The following is a 19,184-nucleotide window of genomic DNA, read 5'->3' on the forward strand; positions in this document are numbered from 1 at the left end:
GTTGGCAGAGTTGGCAAAGAGGTTAATGTGCCAGTAGTAGATGTCCTCCCTCACCTTTCCTCTCTCCCTTTTCTCCCTTACTTTCTCTCACCTATCCTCCCATACTTTCACTCCCTTCACCCTCCCTCCTTTCCTTTCTCTTCTCCCTGACAATCCTTCCCCCACCCTCCCTCACCCTCCCTCCCTTTTTTCCCTTACTTTCTCTTACCTATCCTCCCTTACTTTCACTCCTTCATTTTCATTCCTTACCCCCTTCCTCCAGTATCTCTCTCCCTCACCCCACCTCCCTTTTAGTACCACCATCAGAGAAGCATCTCCCTAAATGAACAGTACGATAGTTGCTGTCTTGAACGGGACCTGAAAGTGTTTAAAGACCCTCGTGTATACCTGTCTTAGTGAAGGTAATAAAGACCCTCGTGTATACCTGTCTTAGTGAAGGTAATAAAGACCCTCGTGTATACCTGTCTTAGTGAAGGTAATAAAGACCCTCGTGTATACCTGTCTTAGTGAAGGTAATAAAGACCCTCGTGTATACCTGTCATAGTGAAGGTAATAAAGACCCTCGTGTACACCTGTCTTAGTGAAGGTAATAAAGACCCTCGTGTATACCTGTCATAGTGAAGGTAATAAAGACCCTCGTGTATACCTGTCTTAGTGAAGGTAATAAAGACCCTCGTGTATACCTGTCTTAGTGAAGGTAATAAAGACCCTCGTGTATACCTGTCTTAGTGAAGGTAATAAAGACCCTCGTGTACCCTGTCTTGTGACCTGTCCTGTCTTAGTGAAGGGTAATAAAGACCCTCGTGTATACCTGTCTTAGTGAAGGTAATAAAAGACCCTCGTGTATACCTGTCTAGTGAAGGTAATAAAGACCCTCGTGTATACCTGTCTTAGTGAAGGTAATAAAGACCCTCGTGTATACCTGTCTTAGTGAAGGTAAAAGACCCTCGTGTATACCTGTCTTAGTGAAGGTAATAAAGACCCTCGTGTATACCTGTCTTAGTGAAGGTAATAAAGACCCTCGTGTATACCTGTCTTAGTGAAGGTAATAAAGACCCTCGTGTATACCTGTCTTAGTGAAGGTAATAAAGACCCTCGTGTATACCTGTCTTAGTGAAGGTAATAAAGACCCTCGTGTATACCTGTCATAGTGAAGGTAATAAAGACCCTCGTGTATTTGTTTTTTTCTTCTTTATTTTGCCTCAGCGGCCATCTTGTATGACGTCACCTGAAGAACAGAATGAGTTTACATGATATTCGTCACTGTCTTCACGTCGTGTTCTTCGTCACTGTCTTCACGTCAAGTTCTTCGTCACTGTCTTCAAGTCATGTTCCTCGTCACTGTCCTCACGTCGTGTTCCTCGTCACTGTCTTCACGTCGTGATCCTCGTCACTGTCTTCACGTCGTGTTCCTCGTCACTGTCTTCACGTCATGTTCCTCGTCACTGTCCTCACGTCGTATTCCTCGTCACTGTCTTCACGTCGTGTTCCTCGTCACTGTCTTCACGTCATGTTCCTCGTCACTGTCCTCACGTCGTGTTCCTCGTCACTGTCTTCACGTCGTGTTCCTCGTCACTGTCTTCACGTCGTGTTCCTCGTCACTGTCCTCACGTCGTGTTCCTCGTCACTGTCTTCACGTCGTGTTCCTCGTCACTGTCCTTACGTCGTGTTCCAGCATCATGAACGACTTCCCTAACTGACTTAACCACTGAGAGAAATTTTCTCCCGTCACCCACTTGTGTCGTGCTGGCGGGCGTATGAGTCTTACAGCCACCGCCAGGGTAAACACTACTATCTCTCATTTCTGACGCAGGAGACAAGAGATAAAAAGATCATATATCTTAATTTAATAGATGAGAGATAATAATAATCTCTCAGTATAGTTTACAGTAAATGTCTAGAAGAGATATTATTGTTTTCGTGTTCAGTTCAAGATGGACGACTTGGTCTGGGGTGGATCAAATCAAGTGTGTACATTCTGTGCCGGTCACTGACTCTGACTGTCCCGCCAGAGAAAAATAAAGAATAAAGTCGACGATTTGTTGACAGATGGTCGTGACGTCACATCCTCCCAGACACAATTAACGTCTCCTGATTGGCTAGGCTGGTTGTTTACATCAGTGACGTAATTTGCACTCTTGACACCTGTATAAACAAGACACCAAAGGTTTTGAAAAGCTAAAAAAAAATACAGTGTCACAGATCTCAACACCCGCGTTCAGGAAAGGAATTCGAATTCCTTTGGTGTAGATTTTCGATAGATGGGGAAAAAGGTACGAGAGGTCATTAACCCCCCCCCCTATCAGGCCAGGTGTATTGACAGCGGTAATCAGAACTCTGTGAAAAGAATTAGAATCCGTCCAGCTCTAATTTCTCTTAATTACAGTGAAGGTGTCACTTAATGGAAAGATATTTTACACCCAGCCTTCCCTCCATCTCCCTCCTTCTCTCACCCTCTCCAACCTTCCCGCCTTCCCTCAACCTCTCCCTCCCTCCCAGATCCTCTACTTCCCTCAACCTCTCCCACCCCTCCCACACCCTTTCCTTCCCTCACCCTCCCTCCTTCCCTCTCTCTTCCTCCCAAACAAAAACAAGAGATTCAGGGAGACAAGAAAAAGTAAATTGCAGAAATAAATGAAATAAATCCAGCGAGGGAAGAAGGTGTTATCCATCACTGTCCATTGATAAGACCACCAATTTATTTCAAGTTTATTCGAGATGTTTCCTCTGTTAAGTGATTGTGAGGCACCAGGTGAGAGATACCGGGAGATGTCTCTTTCTTCCTATTCTTCCTCTTCCCTTCGTGTCTATCTTCTCTATATTTGTAAACATCTTCCCATCTTCCCCCCAAGACAATTATTTCACATCACGAAGAAGGAAGATTTTCTCAAAGATATTTATCCCTAATTATATATTCTTATTTATTTATTTATTTATTTATTTATTTATTTACATTTCCCACCACATAAAATAAAATCGTATTCGAGGCAAACAAAAGTTGTTATCGACACCGGTGAGTTATAGACGCCGAAACCTCCAAGCCCCAATTACTTGAGATCTGATCCTTTTAAAAGTGGAGTTGGATCTTTTCCCTATGAAACAAATGCCGATCGCAATTTTTTGTCCAACGAGAGAGAGACAGAATATGTAGATCCTGTCACGCTTTATAACGAGACTATATGTATATGATGTATTATATATGTATTCTGTATGTATTAGAGTACTGATACTATATTGTGATTAATGATATAAGACTCCTTAATACTGTATATAAATAATTGTAGGTTTAATCCAATACGTTACGAAAGAAAGAATTCGATACTTTGTTTAATAAGTGTTGAGGTTAATGGGTAGACTAAGGGTTAAAAAAAGGCTAAGGGGGAATTAAGGGTTAAAAGGGCTAAGGGGGAAAGCTAAGGGTTAAAAGAAGGCTAAGGGCCCACAGAAGTGAAGTAAAATACCCAGGGATGAATTAATTATCTCTAAGGGGGGCGAGAGAAACCAGACTAATAAAGGGATCTAATTTTAAGGGGTGACCTAAGGGGGCATTACCAGGAAGTAGTGGAGGAGGACCCAGGACAAGACTATTTATACCCCTTACCTCCCCTCCCCTCCTGTGGCATTTCCGTGACAGCCTTGACCCACTAAAACCCTCACATGACACCCCCCCGCCCCCCCCCTCCCCCTTCTCCCTCTTTCCTCCACCCCCTACTCTCCCTCCCACCCACCCTCCCTTCCTCCCTCCCCTCCACAGTCTCTCCACACTCCCTTTACTCTTCCTGTAAACAGAACTGTCAAGTCCCCCTCCATCCATCACCTGTGCCCCGTTTTCTTTAACAACCAAAACTGCTTTAGTGTACATATATGGGACAATAATGGCTCTCTCTCTCTCTTTTTTCTCTCTCTTCTGGTAATGTCTATTGGAAATACTTCATGGTAAAGGAAGCCATTTTGTGTGTGTGTGTGTGTGTGTGTGTGTGTGTGTGTGTGTGTGTGTTCAGAAGCCCAGGACTAAAATGGATTCAGGTTGACCAAATTAGACAAACTCATTGTATTTGAACTTAACCTAACTAACCTAACCTCTAACCTAACCCAACTTGACCTAATTTAACCTCATCATAAGCTAATGCTCACCTAACTTAACCTAACCTAACCTAACCTAACCTAACCCAACTTGACCTAATTTAACCTCATCATAAGCTAATGCTCACCTAACTTAACCTAACCTAACCTAACCTAACCTAACCTAACCTAACCTAACCCAACTTGACCTAATTTAACCTCATCATAACCTAATGCTCACCTAACTTAACCTAACCTAACCTAACTTTGCCTAGATTATTTTTTACTATCCTCTTCTCCTAGCCTCCCCCAACTCCCTCTAACCATTAAATTAGAATAACCAATCCTTCTTACACCTAGCCTAGCCCCCTCTAGCCTCTTCCCCTAGCCCTCAAGCCTCTCCTCCTAGTACCCATATTACCCCTAACCCACCTAGCGTCTCCACCTAGCCCCTAGCCTCCCCCTAGCTACAACTTGGCTAGGAATATCTTAGTGAGAGAGAGAGAGAGAGAAAGGGAGAGATAATAGAGAAAGTGAGAAAGAAAGGGGGTGAGAGAAATATAGAGAGAGAGAGAGAGAGAGAGAGAGAGAGAGAGAGAGAGAGAGAGAGAGAGACCCCCTTACCACAACACTTTAGCTTACCTAACACACACTCACATATGTTTACCTTCCTCCTTAAGCTGGCCATGGTGAGGCAAGGTTTACCTTTTACCGCAAGTGAGAGAGATAACAAGTGAGAGAGAAAAAAGAGAAAGACAGAGAAGAGAAAGATAAAGAAGAGAGATAGAGAGAGATAAGAACAAACAGTGAGAGCCAAATTGATATAAGAGTAATAAAGAAAGAAAGAGAGAGAGAGAGAGAGAGAGAGAGAGAGAGAGAGAGAGAGAGAGAGTCCCAGCAGGTATAAACTAATTTCATACCTCGAAGTAAACAATGTTTTTCACCCCGCCCCTCCCCGCCCCTCCCCGCCCCCCACCTCGCCTCGTGACAAACACTTAGACAAGGGATAGATACAGTACCTAAACCACACCGTATTATGGAAGTAAATAAGTAAGAAAACAAATACAAAAAGTATTTAGAGTTTAAAAGTAATATTCTGTATTTTATAATCATCTAATTTTTACCTGGTGTTCAAATACAATAAAAATCACACACTGTATTTTATAATTAAGAAGTAGATAAGTATAAGTAAGATGATTAGTGCAAATTAGTCACTGTTGTTAAATTGCTTACCTTTTGTATTTGAGTTATATCTGGTAGTGTTAGTGTTAGTTCAAGGCGAGTTGGGTTTAGTACACTGCAGGCAGATGTAAAACTGTTGTGTTGACCTTATAACTCATAATAACCTGATGTGACTCATAATAACGTGTTGTGAGTCATAACAACGTGTTGTGACTCATAATAACGAGTTGTGACTCATAATAACGAGTTGTGACTCATAATAACGAGTTGTGAGTCATAATAACGTGTTGTGACTCATAATAACGTGTTGTGACTCATAATAACGAGTTGCGACTCATAATAACGAGTTGTGAGTCATAATAACGTTTTGTGAGTCATAATAACGTGTTGTGAGTCATAATAACGTGTTGTGAGTCATAATAACGTTTTGTGAGTCACAATAACGTGTTGTGAGTCATAATAACGTTTTGTGAGTCATAATAACGTGTTGTGAGTCATAATAACGTTTTGTGAGTCACAATAACGTGTTGTGAGTCATAATAACGTGTTGTGAGTCATAATAACGTGTTGCGAGTCATAATAACCTGTTGTAACTCACCAGGATATAGAGACGTCACCCAACACAGTGTGGGTTGTAGAATGACTGTTTTCGGATCAGGGAGATGACTCATAGCACTGTCAAGGTCTTGTGTGTGTGTGTGTGTGTGTGTGTGTGTGTGTGTGTTTATCTATCTATCTAGTATTTGTATTTTGTGTAAATACTAACCTCTCTCTCTCTCTCTCTCTCTCTCTGTTGATTAAGCTATCTAATGCTACCTGGAGGAATTAGGTTAGGTTAGGTTAGGTTAGCACTAGGTTGCTTAATCATCAGGTGAATTAAACTGGGATGGTTAGGTTAGGTTAGGTTGGGTTGGGTTAGGTTAGGTTGTTTAATCATCAGGTGAAATAAACAGGTGATAAGTAATCTTCACGAGATATCCTTTAATCTATTGTGTTGAGGATAATTTGAATTGTATTAATTCTTCCACCTGATATACACTGTAGTTTCATAAAGAAGCAGCCAGAAAATAAATTAATAATGAAATGAAAAGAAAAAATTTATGAAAATAACATTGAAATGATAAATAAAAAATATATATTACAAGTTCCGGGATAATTAGAGTCAGTTGACGAAACCACCTGAATTAGTTTAATAATATTCCGTAAAGTTAAGACACGGAAGATTTCACTTAATATATAAATGTTGAATACCCGAAGTGAATGAGGCTTGCAGTGCTGACAGGAAAGAGGTGAGGTTTATTTTCCCGAGCGAACATTGGCACTAACACCCGAGGACTGGGATGTGTTTATAGGTTTTAGGAAGTCTGTCCATGAAAACACCGCCCATCGAGAGCTTCTACCCCGTGGCGGGTTATTGGAACATCCATATTTTCCCTCCTTTCGTGATTTAGATTTATTTAATAATTGTCTTTGGTGATTTTGTGTTATTTTTTACAGATACGCGAAATATATTACGTGTTATTGGAACTTCCGTATTTTCCCATTCCCAAATCGAAAATTTCCTTCCGTGATTTAACATTTCTCTAAAAAATTTCTCTCTCGATATTCATCTTTTTTTCAGTTAATTTTACCAAGAGACGAATATTATAACGTAATTAAAAAAAATATATATCATGATGCTTAATTAGAATCCATCCCCATCTACGAGTCAGAAGGTGAACTCAAATCCCCGTTCAGTGTTTCCTTTGTTCTGTGCCAAGTTAACCTCTTGATCAAAAGCCTATATGACGTAGTGTGGTAGATACAAAGACAGAGAGAGAGAGACATTGATAAAAAGAGGATATATATATTATATTATTATTATTATTATTATTATCACATTCTCGACTTCCTCATAACTCTCTCTCTGTCTCTCCTAGTGTTCAGAATCCACACGGGAAATCATCACCTAAGTCGTAATTCCACCTTATATTATGTAGCATCCGTCAACACACACACACACCTAACCTTGAGTGAGCAATGTTTAATCTGCCGCGATTAGTGTGATATTTACTTAACGTCAGGTCATTATACCAGAGAGAGAGAGAGAGAGAGAGAGAGAGAGAGAGAGAGAGAGAGAGAGAGAGAGAGAGAGGCTTCAATGTTAAGCCACCAGGAGTTGTATTCACGAGCCAATCTCTGTCAAGGGCAAGTCTTGTATGTGAACAATCTGTGCCTCTCTCACTACTACCACCTCTACTACTAACACTACCACTACTACTATCACTAACATTACTATCAATACCTCTAACACTACTACTACTACTACTACTACTACTAATACCAGTACCTCTACCACCACCACTAACTCTTCCTCTTCCCTCGATGGAGAGAGAGAGAGAGAGAGAGAGAGAGAGAGAGAGAGAGAGAGAGAGAGAGAGAGAGAGATTCATAACATATCATCATCTCCATAATAATAAAAACCAACAAATAAAGAGTAAAACAAAAATATATTAACACTAAAGTCACAATACACAATGGACGCCATCTTGGTCGCCCTTACGCGTCTTATATTATTTCACTTAAAAGGGAAAAATTAACCTCTTCTTCCTCCTCCTCCTCCTCGTAGTCCACCTCCACTAACAACCTCTACCATCTTGCTTCCTCTTCCTCTTCTTCTTCTTCTTCTTCTTCCTCCACCACCACCAACCTCCTCCTCCTCCTCCTTTTCCACTAACCTGTTCATCATCTTCTTCCTCCTCCTCCCCCTCTTCCTCCCCAGGCCTACATCACATCTATATAAAAACACCCGTACGATATACTAAGTACTTACCATCAACAACAGGTTAATCACTTTTAATATCCACAGGTGTGCTTCTGGTCTCCTATATGGGGGCCAGTGGTGATGGTGTCTCCAAGTCCCCGTTTTAATCTCCTAGTTGAGGGGCGGTGGGGGGTTGTTTCTCCTTTAACACACGCTGACGGAGACGCAGACGAAGAAGAAACGAAAGCCAATGTGGTATATCAATTCTTTATGTTTGTGTATATGTATATATTTTTTTTCTCTCTATCTTACACCATAATAATATTCACTCGTTCAAGGTCTTGTTATCGTGGTTTAAAATCCTTCCACACGAATATACTTGGAAGACATTTTGTTGTTGTTGTTGTTCACCGGACTTAGCCACTAACACTTTTCTTGTAGATCTTGACAACAAACGTCTGATTTTCCTTTGTATTTAGTAGCGTTTTTAACAGAGGTTATATACACAAATTTTCTCCTTTTTGTCCTTTTTTCTCTCCTTTTTTTCTCTCACTTTCTTTCTTTCTTTGTTTTATCTATTTGTTTCTCTCTCTTTTGTTCACAAGATGGCACCAAGACTAGTCCCCTTCCTTGATATCAAAAAAATTCTTCTGTCTGTCTGTCTCTGTCTCTTGGAACCTGACGGCGGGAGAGAGATGAAGTCTTCACTGTCTCTTGTTCACTGGAAGACCAGGGGGAGGAGGGGTGCGAGAGACAAAAATCTCTCTATCTCTCTCTCTTTCTCTCTCTCTCTCTCTCTCTCTTTCAGAAACCTTTCCTTGGTGCTTTCACGGGAATAACTTCTTCTCTTTGACTCTTCTCTTTCACTTTCTATCATACCCTCTCTCGTACTGTCTCTCTCTCTCTCTCTCTCTTTCTCTCTCTTTCTCTCTCACTCTCTATTCTAGGCTGAGACGGTGAGATACAAATGAGAGAGAACTACACCAGTCACCTGAATCAAACTTGACTCACTCACTCTCTCCTTCTACGCTGACGGAGGAGGAGGAGGAACAGGGGGCTCTGGTTAGGTGAGGGAGGTGAGAGAGAGAGCCCCGCCACTAGACTATAGTAGTGGCACTGGCAGCGTTTGGGGCACCACTACCACGGTCCTGGCACCGCTGAGCTCGCCTGGCACGGTGAGTATGTGGGTAACTGGGGCCTTACCCACACCCGGCCAAGTGAGAGAGAGACGGACAGAGAGACAGAGACAGACAGAGAGAGAGAGAGAGAGAGAGAGAGAGGGGGGGGCAGACAGACAGAGATGAAAAGACTGATATAACACGACAGACAGACAGACAGACAGACAGACAGACAGACAGACAGACAGACCGAGAGAAAGAGACGAACACAGATAGAGGAAAAGATGGTGCGAGATAAAAAATAATGAGAGATAGATAGAGAGATAATAGCGAAAGATAAGAGAAATAACACAAAAGAATGAGACACAATTGTATATTATTTTTACGAAGACGAATTACGAGGAACATCACAAACAGAAAATATAGCAAGAATAATGGAAAGAGAGAAGGAAACTAAGAGAGAAAGAGGGGATAAAGAGAAGAGAAAGAGAGAAATGGAAAGAATAAGAGAGTCTGAATGCTTAAGGTAGGTGTTGAGAGGGAGTGAGAGAAAAGAGAAACTGGGGAATAGAAAAAAAGGAGAGAGAGAGAGAGAGAACTGAGAGACAGCGAAGACCAGGAAGCAGAACCAAGAACACAAGAGAGAGAGAGAGAGAGAGAGAGAGAGAGAGAGAGAGAGAGGAGAGAGAGAGAGAGAGAGAGAGAGAACCTTGATAGGGAGAATGGTGGGAGAAAAAAATATGATACTCTCTGTCGTAGGTGTCAACAGGCTGCTGAATAGAGGTACTCAGTAGCTCAATTTTGAGTCTTTTTCAACCAGAATGTGACTATTTTAACTCTGGGCTGGTGGATGGGACCCTGGGGAGAGAGAGAGAGAGAGAGAGAGAGAGAGAGAGAGAGAGAGAGAGAGAGGAGAGAGAGAGAGAGAGAGAGAGAGAGAGAGAGAGAGAGAGAGAGAGAGAGAGAGAGAGAGAGAGGGGTTAACTCGCCGTTACTATCCCAAACACCATTATATTCAATCCACAACAATTGACCGAGACAGAACCATAAACTTCTGGGCAGTGGTGTACCCGAGTGATGATGATGATGATGATGATGATGATGATGATGATGATGATGATGATGATGATGGTGATGATGATGATGATGATGATGGTGATGATGTAAAACTTTAGGTGTTCATATTACAAGTTCAGTGTTGGGACCTTGATATTTCTAGGAGGAGAAAGAGAAGAAGAAGGAAGAATTAGAAGAAAAGGGAGGAGGAAGATAGTAGGAGACAGGAGGGTGAGGAGGAGAGGTAGGCAGAAAAGGAGACTAGGGGGGGAGAAAGAGGATGAAGGGAGAAGAAGGAGAGGAGGAAGAGGAAGGAGGAGAAGGAGAAGGAAGATAGTAGGATGGGGAAACAGGAAGGCGAGAAGAAGGAATGGAAGAAAATAGGAAAGAGAAGACAGTCAAAGGAAGAAAGAGGATAAGAAGAGGAGGAGGAAGAGGAGGAAGAAGAGGACACAGGAAGAGTTTGAGGTGAAGGACAGGGAGAAGCAGAGGTGAATGAGGACGAAGAGGAGGAGGGAGAAGAGGGGGAGGGAGAGAGGGGAAGGAAGGTGGATGAATGAGGGGAAGAGGAGGAGGAAGAGGGATATAGAAGGGTAAGGAGGAAGGAGGGTGGAGGGGTGAGGAGGAGAGAAGATAGAAAAGGGAGAGAGCAGGGATGAAGGGGAAGATAGGAGGAAGAGGAGGGAAGAGGGGAAAAGGAGGAGGAGGAGGAGGGAGAGAGGGAGGAGGAGGAGGAGGAGAGGAGGAGGAGAGTCAACACACAGGTGGGAGCCTGACTCTCGGAAGGCTGATTGGACTATTTTTGTATTTTTTATTTTTTTAATCTCCGAGACTTGACTAGACGTGTGGGAGATGAACTTATTGCCTCAGCCCTGACCTGGTTCCTGGAGGAGAGTGGGGAGGTGGGGGAGGGAGAGGGAGAGGAGGGGGAGTGGGGAGGTGGGGGAGGGGAGAGTGGGGGGAGTGGGGGAGTGGGGAGGGGAGAGTGTGGGAGAGGTGGGGGAGGGAGGTGGAGGTGAGGGAGGGAGGGGGAGGGGGGGGAGTGGGGAGGGAGAGTGGGAGAGGGGAGAGACGGGGAAAGGGGGGAGGGAGAGGGGGACTGGGGGGAGGGGAGAGTGGGGATGGGGTGGGGAGAGAGGGGAGGAGGGGGAGGAGGGGAGATGTGGGGGTGGGAGAGTGTGGGGAGGGAGAGTGGGGAGAGGTGGGGGAGGGGAGAGGGAGAGGAGAAATTGGGAGAGTGAGGGGAGGGGGGAGAGAGGGAGATTGGGGGAGGGGGGGAGGGGAGAGTAGAGAGGGGGAGGGGAGAGGGGAGAGGGGAGGGAGGAGTGGGGAGAGTGAGAGAGGGGAGCGGAGGGGAGGTGGGGGGAGGGGAGAGTGTGGGGAGGGAGGGAAGGTCTGCACAGTCCAAGGAGAGGAAGGAAAAGAGGGGAAAGAAGATAAAAAATAGAATAAAAGAAGAGAAGAAAGAGAGAGAGAGAGAGAGAGAGAGAGAGAGAGAGAGAGAGAGAGAGAGAGAGAGAGATAAGGGTCTCATGAAAGGAGAAGCAGTGAGAGAAAAAGAGAGTTAGAGATAGTGAGTAAAAGGATCACTGGCTCAGGTCAGAGACGATATCAAATTGACACACGAACACCTGTTGTCCTGTTTCTGAGAGAGAGAGAGAGAGAGAGAGAGAGAGAGAGAGAGAGAGAGAGAGAGAGAGAGAGAGAGAGAGAGAGAGAGAGAGAGAGAGAGAGAGCTTCTACCAGGTCTAGCCACTTTTAGGTTATCAAACTGACACACCTCAGCTGTTCCTGACCTGACTGTACTGTGAGATTACCTTCAAACACATCAAGTTCTGCTCTGCCCCGGCCTGTGGATTGTGCTGCAGAGAGGCTGAGAGGAAGGGAGAGGTGTTGTGGGAGAGGTGTTGCTGTGAGAGGTAAAAGGGAGAGGGGTGTGAGCAAGTGTTGTAAGAGGGGCATGTGAGAGGGGTGTTGCTGTGAGAGGGTAGGGTGCTGTAAGAGGGCGAGAGGGGTGTTGGAGAGGGTGCTGTGGGAGAGGGGTTGCTGTGGAGAGGGGTGTCAAGTGTCTGGAGAGGGTGCTGTGGGAGGAAGTGCTGTGAGAGGTGCAAGGTGAGAGGGCACAGGAGAGGTGTTGTGAGAGGGTGCTGGGGAGAGGGGCAGGGGAGGAAGCAGGTGGAGAGGGGTGTTGGGGAGAGGGGAAGGGGAGAGGGTGTTGCTGTGAGAGGGGTGTGTGTGGAGAGCTGTGAGGTGTTGCTGTGAGGTGCAAGGGAGAGGGGTGCTTATGTGCTGGAGAGAGGGCCAAGGAAAGGTCTGTGAGAGGGGTGTTGGGGAGGGTTGCTGGGAGAGGGGTGCTGTGAGAGGGGTGTTGCTGTGAGAGGAGAGGGGAGGCCAGAGAGGGTGCTGGGAGAGGGGTGTTGTGGAGAGGGTGCTGGGAGAGGGGTACATGGGAGAGGGTAAGGGGAGTAGTTGCTGTAGAGGGGTTAGGGGAGAGGGGTGTTAGGGAGAGAGGTGAAGCAATGAGAAGGGTGTTGGGGAGAGAGTAGTTGCTGTGGAGAGGGTGAGTGAGAGGGGTGTTGCTGTGGAGAGGGTGTAGTGAGAGGGGTGTTGCTGGAGAGGGGTGTGAGAGGCTGTGAGAGGGGTGCTGTGAGTAGGCAGTGAGAGGGGTGCTGTGGAGAGGGGTCAAGGTGGAGGGTTTTGTGAGAGTGTTGCTGTGAGAGGGTGATGGAGAGTGTTGCTGTGGAGAGGGTGCTGTGAGTGTTTTTAGGTGAGAGGAGCTGTGAGAGGTGCTGTGAAGGGTGTTGTGAGGAGGTTGGGAGAGTGAGAGGGGCAGAAGGTGAGAGGATTTTGTGGGAGAGGTTGCGAGAAGGGTGTTGTGAGAGGTTGGGAGAGGGGTGCTGTGAGGTTAAGCGAGAGGGCTTTTGTGAGAGTGTTGCTGTGAGAGGGTGCTGTGAGTGTTGTTGTGGAGAGGGTGCTGTGGAGAGGGTGCTGGGAGAGAAGCTGTGAGAGGGGGGGGAGAGGGATGGGAGAGGGTGTTGTGAGAGGGATGGTGGGAGAATGTTGCTGTGGAGAGGGTGTTGGGAGAGGGGTGTTGAGAGGTGTGGGAGAATGTTGCTGTGAGAGGGGTCTGGAGAATGTTAGGTGAGAGAGGGAGTTGGAGAATGTTGCTGTGAGAGAGGGTGTTGTGAGAGGGGTAAGGGAGAGGAGTGTTGCTGTGAGAGGGGTAAGGAGAGAGGGTGTTGGGAGAGGGTGTTGCTGTAGAGGGGTGTTGGAGAGATGTTGCTGTGAGAGGGGTGGTGAGAGGGTGTTGGGGAGAGGAGGTTAAGGTGAGAGGGGTGTCGTGAGAGGGGGTTGGTGAGAGGGGCGAGAGGGATGTTGTGAGAGGGTATGCAGAGAGGGAGGTGGTGAGAATGTTGCTGTGAGAGGGGTGTTGTGAGAGGGGTGTTGTGAGAGAGGGATGTTGTGAGAGAGGGATGTTGTGAGGAGGGTGTGTGAGAGGGGAGTTGTGAGAGGTGTTGTGAGAGGGGTGTTGTGAGAGAGGGGTGTTGTAGGAGGTGTTGCTGTGAGAGGGTGTTGCTGTGAGAATGATCCTATGCAAGTGCTGGAAGGTGGTAAGATGAGAGAGGAAAGGGGGATTTCTATCTCTCTCACGTTTCACTTTAACCATTTCTTTTTATTTTTCAGATCAGTTATTGCATTTCTCTCCCCTTCCCATCACACCCTTTTCCCTTACTCACCCCTCTTTCCCTCCCTCTCACTATTCTCATCTCAATTCTCCTCCCCTTACCTTTCTTTAATCCTCACCCCTTCTCCCATTACTCCCCCCCGTGTTGGCCAGGTGGTCATCACCCAGTTACCCACATTCTGTGTTCTACACTTCTGGTTTACCCTCATTCTTGTGGTCAACTTACCGAGACTGACTCTATCGCCCTGTGTGTGTGTGTGTGTGTGTGGGTGTGTCCTGTATGTACACTAAGCTATGTACATTATTGGGAGAGCTAGTCGATGGCAGCTCAACCCCTGGGTGGACCAAGATGGCGGAGTAACCTCTCAACACGACCCCCCCCAAAAAAAAAATAATAATAATAATACTAAACCACGTCTTGGTCACTTCACCTTCTATAAATCACATACAGACGTTTCCTTCCTTAATGGCCTATATCACACCAAGGCCATTTATTTCCTAAAACCGAGGGCCATTTTTTGTGATTATTTTGTCCCTATAGGCTAGTGGGTGCCTCAGAGTGTGTTAGTGAGTTAGAGTTTAGTGTGATCATCCTAACTACGTGTACACAAGTTTCTTAGTCTTTCCATTTTTCCTCCACAAGATGATAACTTAAGTCACCATTTTGTTAAGAGGAATTTGGGGGGATTAGGATTAATGGATTTTTTCATAAGGGCATTTCCAGGTGGATAAGTTGTCATTTAGTGAACTTTAGAGTTGGATAAAAGGTTTTGTATAATGCCCCAACACAAATGCCTCTATCCAACCCCTATAACATTATCACTATTGTTTGTGTTTGTATCTATGTCTGTGTATATAGTTGTTGAATACGAATCTAAGTGAAATTATCGAATCAGATTGAATATACCAATCTTCAGTGTTAATGTGAGTAGAGGAATGGTTATTGACGTGTATATATATAGAGGAGGAGGTGTTGAAGGCGGAAGCTCTGGCGAATGGCTGTGTGTGTGTGTGTGTGTATGTGTGTGTGTGTGTATGTCCCTCTCTCTCTCTCTTTGTCTCTCTCTTACTTTGTTTACTAGCTAATGTACCCTGCAGAAATAAGAACCATCGTACGGGCTCTTCACACAATAACTCTCCCAAGGTTAAAGAGTACACTGTGGTATTTGCTTCTTCCTATCAACGAAACATAATATATTTTTTTCTCTCCTCGTAGATTAAGTTGAATATATACGTGACTTATCCTCTGGTCATCAGCTGTTCCAATCACGCACAATTAAAGTTCTCTGGGAAGCATTTGTTTATACTTTAAGATCCTGAGGGATTTTCCCGCCAAATTTTCCATTCACGTAGGAGAAAACGTAAACAGTCTCACAAACAACATGGCGGCTATCAGCTGATCGCTACAGCTGGACGGTGAAATCAAACCTTCAATATATAATAAACTTGTGAAACAGGTTGTCTTTCTTGCTGGTGACCGATACAGTACTGGTGTAAATATTGAGCTACATTAAGTTAGAGTTCTGGATCTGGGTTAAGGCTTCTCCCCTTAACTCTGTCCTTGTGTCTCTCTGTAGTGAAAAGAACAACTGAAATCGGTGTAAATTCAATGTTGTTTTTTCTCCGTCGCTCTCCTCACCTCTCCGCCCCTTCTCCTCACCACACACACACACCAAGACAGGGAGAGGGAGAAAAGAGACAGAGAGAGACAGAGGAAGAACAAAAACAAAGAGAGAGAAAGGTAGAAAAAATAGACCACAAGGGAAAGAAAAAGTAATAAATTAAGGAAAGACAAGAATTAGGAAGAAAGCTAGAACACAAACAAACAGAGGAAGAGACGCAGATAAAGAGGACACAGAGAAACAAGACAAAGAGGGAGGAGGGAGGGGTAGAGAGAGAGAAGGAGGGAGGGGGTAGAGGGATAAAAGAAGGGAGAGACAAGGAAGGGTTGAGGGAGGGCAGTACCTACCTCCCCAGTTAGCTATAAATACAATAGGGGTGGTGGTGGTGGTGGTGGTGGTGTGGTGATGGTGGTGGTGGTGATGGTGATGTGGTGGTGGTGGTGGTGGTGGTGGTGGTGGTGATGGTGTGGTGGTGGTGATGGTGATGGTGGGTGAGGTGGTGAGGTGGTGGTGGTGGTGGTGATGGTGATGGTGGTGAGGTGGTGGTGGTGGTGGTGGTGGTGGTGGTGGTGGTGGTGGTGATGGTGGTGGTGGTGGTGATGGTGATGGTGGTGTGTGGTGGTGGTGGTGGTGGTGGTGGTGAGTGGTGACGGTGGTGGTGATGGTGGTGGTGGTGGTGGGTGGGTGGTGATGGTGGTGGTGGTGGTGGTGGTGGTGGTGGTGGTGGTGGGTGATGGTGGTGGTGATGGTGGTGGTGATGGTGATGGTGGTGGTGGTGGTGGTGATGGTGGTGGTGGTGGCGGTGGTAGTGGTGATGGTGGGTGATGGTGGTGATGGTGGTGGTGGTAGTGGTGATGGTGGTGATGGTGGTGGTGGTGGTAGTGGTGATGGTGGTGGTGATGGTGGTGATGGTGGTGGTGGTGGTAGTGGTGATGGTGGTGGTGGTGGCGGCGGCGGCAATGGCGACGGCGGCGGCGGCAGCAGGGGACGGCAGTGGCGGCAGCGGGGCGGCGGCGGTGGCGGCAGCAGGGACGGCGGTGGCGGCGGCGGTATGGGCAGCAGGGACGGCGGCGGTGGCAGCGGCTCCTCCCACACTGTTACCTCCCCAGCCTTTGTCTCCTCTCCCTCACTAGTTTCATCACCCCACCCTCCCTGGAAACCCCTACATATGAGCCCCCACCCCTCCCTAAAAAGAGGGGGGATATGGGGGGGAGCGAGCTGGGGATGATGTAGACTATATTTTTAAGATAGAGTGTGTATGTTGGGAGGCAGTCTCTCTCCCTCTCCCCCCCTCTCTCTCTCTCTCTCTCTCTCTGTGGACAGTAACACTGTCTATGAATATCAGGTAGAGGAACTTAAAGACATAAGACACTGGCTATAAATATAGGGCAGGGGATGTGGCTGTGTGTGTGTGTTTGGCTATAAATATGGGGCAGGGTGAAGGCCAAGCCGTCTACCTCCTAAACGAAGTCTGGCATGATATGGGTGTGTGTGGTGTGGGGTGTGTGGGTGGGTGGGTGGGTGGGTGGCGTTGGTGTGCAATGTATGTGGTGTGGTGTGGTGTGGTGTGGTGTGGTGTGGTGTGGTGTGGTATGGTGTGGTATGGTGTGGTGTGGTGTGGTGGAGTGATTCCGGTATTCAGTGATCACGAGTTTGTCACCTGGTCGGAAATGACTATTCTTTCAGTGTGTGTGTGTGTGTGTGTGTGTGTGTGTGTGTGTGTGTATAAATGTGCTACACCTTGAAGCCTTAAGGTGTATGTGTGTGTATTGGCTGTGTGTATACGGGAGGCAGCTGTGTACACAAACATCTCCAAGGTCTACCACACCTGGGCCGTGTACACCATTCATGCCTCGTTATACATACATACATACATACATACCATACATACATACATACAATCCAGCCTACAAATTTGGTCATCATGTACAGTTAGACAGTACAGGTATAACAAACAACGGTAAATAGGAAGTAGTTTTAACCTGACACAGTCCCCTCGCTCCCCCACCTCCCCTGCTGTAAAACGACAAAATCGGTTAAAAAGTTACGTTATCGAGTGTAATTAGACGCGCTCTCTTAAATGGCGACAACAATGCGTTGAGACTCGACCGTAACTAAATATACGTTCTTTAATCGTTGGTGGGTGTGTGTGTGTGTGTGTGTGTGTGTGTGTGTGTGTGTGTGTGTGTGTGTGTGTGTGTGTGTGTGTGTGTGTGTGTGTGTGTGTGTGTGTGTGTGTGTGCGTTGTGAGAGAATATGAGTATGTTTGAAGGTGTCTGAAAGTATATGAGTGTGTTTCAGGGTGAGTTAGAGTGTGTTTGAGAGTATGTAAGGTTGCGTGAGGGTGTGTAAGATATGTTTTAACCATCACCAGGACTCACCGTTGACTCACTCTCTGGTGTTTATTTAACCACAACTAACATGTTAACCCACATTTTATCCTTGGTAGTCTGGCTGTGTATCAAGGCCAGATTATCCCAACATCACCTACTTAAACACTACAGTAGGTGGTGTAGGTGGTAGTGTAAGTAGTCTAGGTGGTGGTGGTGTAGGTGTTGAGAGCATCTCTTTATCACCCACTTAAACTAGTTCAGGTGGGAGCGGTGTTAAATTACCAGGTTGAGAGAGTTATACCCTTGTGTACGGGGTTGGACCTATTTATACAGTGCAGGTGGGGTGGTACAGGCGGTTTACCCATCTAATAATAATAATAATAATAATAATAATAATAATAATAATAATAATAAAAATAATAATAATAATATCACTACTGCTGCTGCTTACTGCTACTACTACTACTACTACTACTACCACTATTACTACTAAATATCTACTCATATTACTGATACTACTGTACGAACAACAACAGTAGCATCACCTACTACTACTACTACTACTAAATATCTACCCTACTACTACGATAAATACATTATATAAACTACTACTACTACTACTTCCATCACTACTACACACTTAAGTAAGCTCAGTCCCTTTGGCGTTAACAGAAAAAAAGTGTCTACAGCATTACTTAACACACGTGTGGGTAAATTTGGGTTCTACTATATTTAACCAGAGAGAAAGGGAAAGCTCTTAGCCACGTCTTAATCTACCCTTAAGTCATTTCTATTTACCTTAAAATTTCCCCTAATCCTCGACCCTTTAATATACAAATTTAATACTTATTTACAGTTTTATGCATTGTTTATGGTTTATATTAGTGACCCATTTTACCCCTGAAGCATTTTCTTTGCAGTCTCCCCTTGCATGTTGTCATTTTATGTAAAGTCTTCCTTGTATTAAATGTCGTATACTTTGAAGTCTTTCCTTAGTTTGTAGTTTTATTTTTTATTTTTTTTATGTCTTCCTCTCTGTGGTTTTGTTTTGTTAAGTCTTCTGTTCATCTATTTTCGTTTTCTCTGATGGGATTTTATTATCTACTTTGAGTCTACAGTACAGTATATACCTGCACTCTCTTCCTGAAATTATACCCCTGCACTGTCTTGTCATATGTGCAAAAACAATGAGAATCTCTATAATGATTTTTGCACTGAATATCTCTCTCTTTCTAACTATCTTCCAATATGGTCATCAAATTAATGTAATCCTCGTCACCCTTAAATCAGTAATATTAATGACACATACTTACATCTGTACTAATAAATGCCGTTGATAAATGGTTTTATAACTGTCCAGTGAGGGAGACTTGCCATCACAAT

Source organism: Homarus americanus, unplaced genomic scaffold, assembly GCF_018991925.1.
Source record: "Homarus americanus isolate GMGI-L3 unplaced genomic scaffold, GMGI_Hamer_2.0 scaffold74, whole genome shotgun sequence".
Taxonomy (NCBI): Eukaryota; Metazoa; Arthropoda; class Malacostraca; order Decapoda; family Nephropidae; genus Homarus; species Homarus americanus.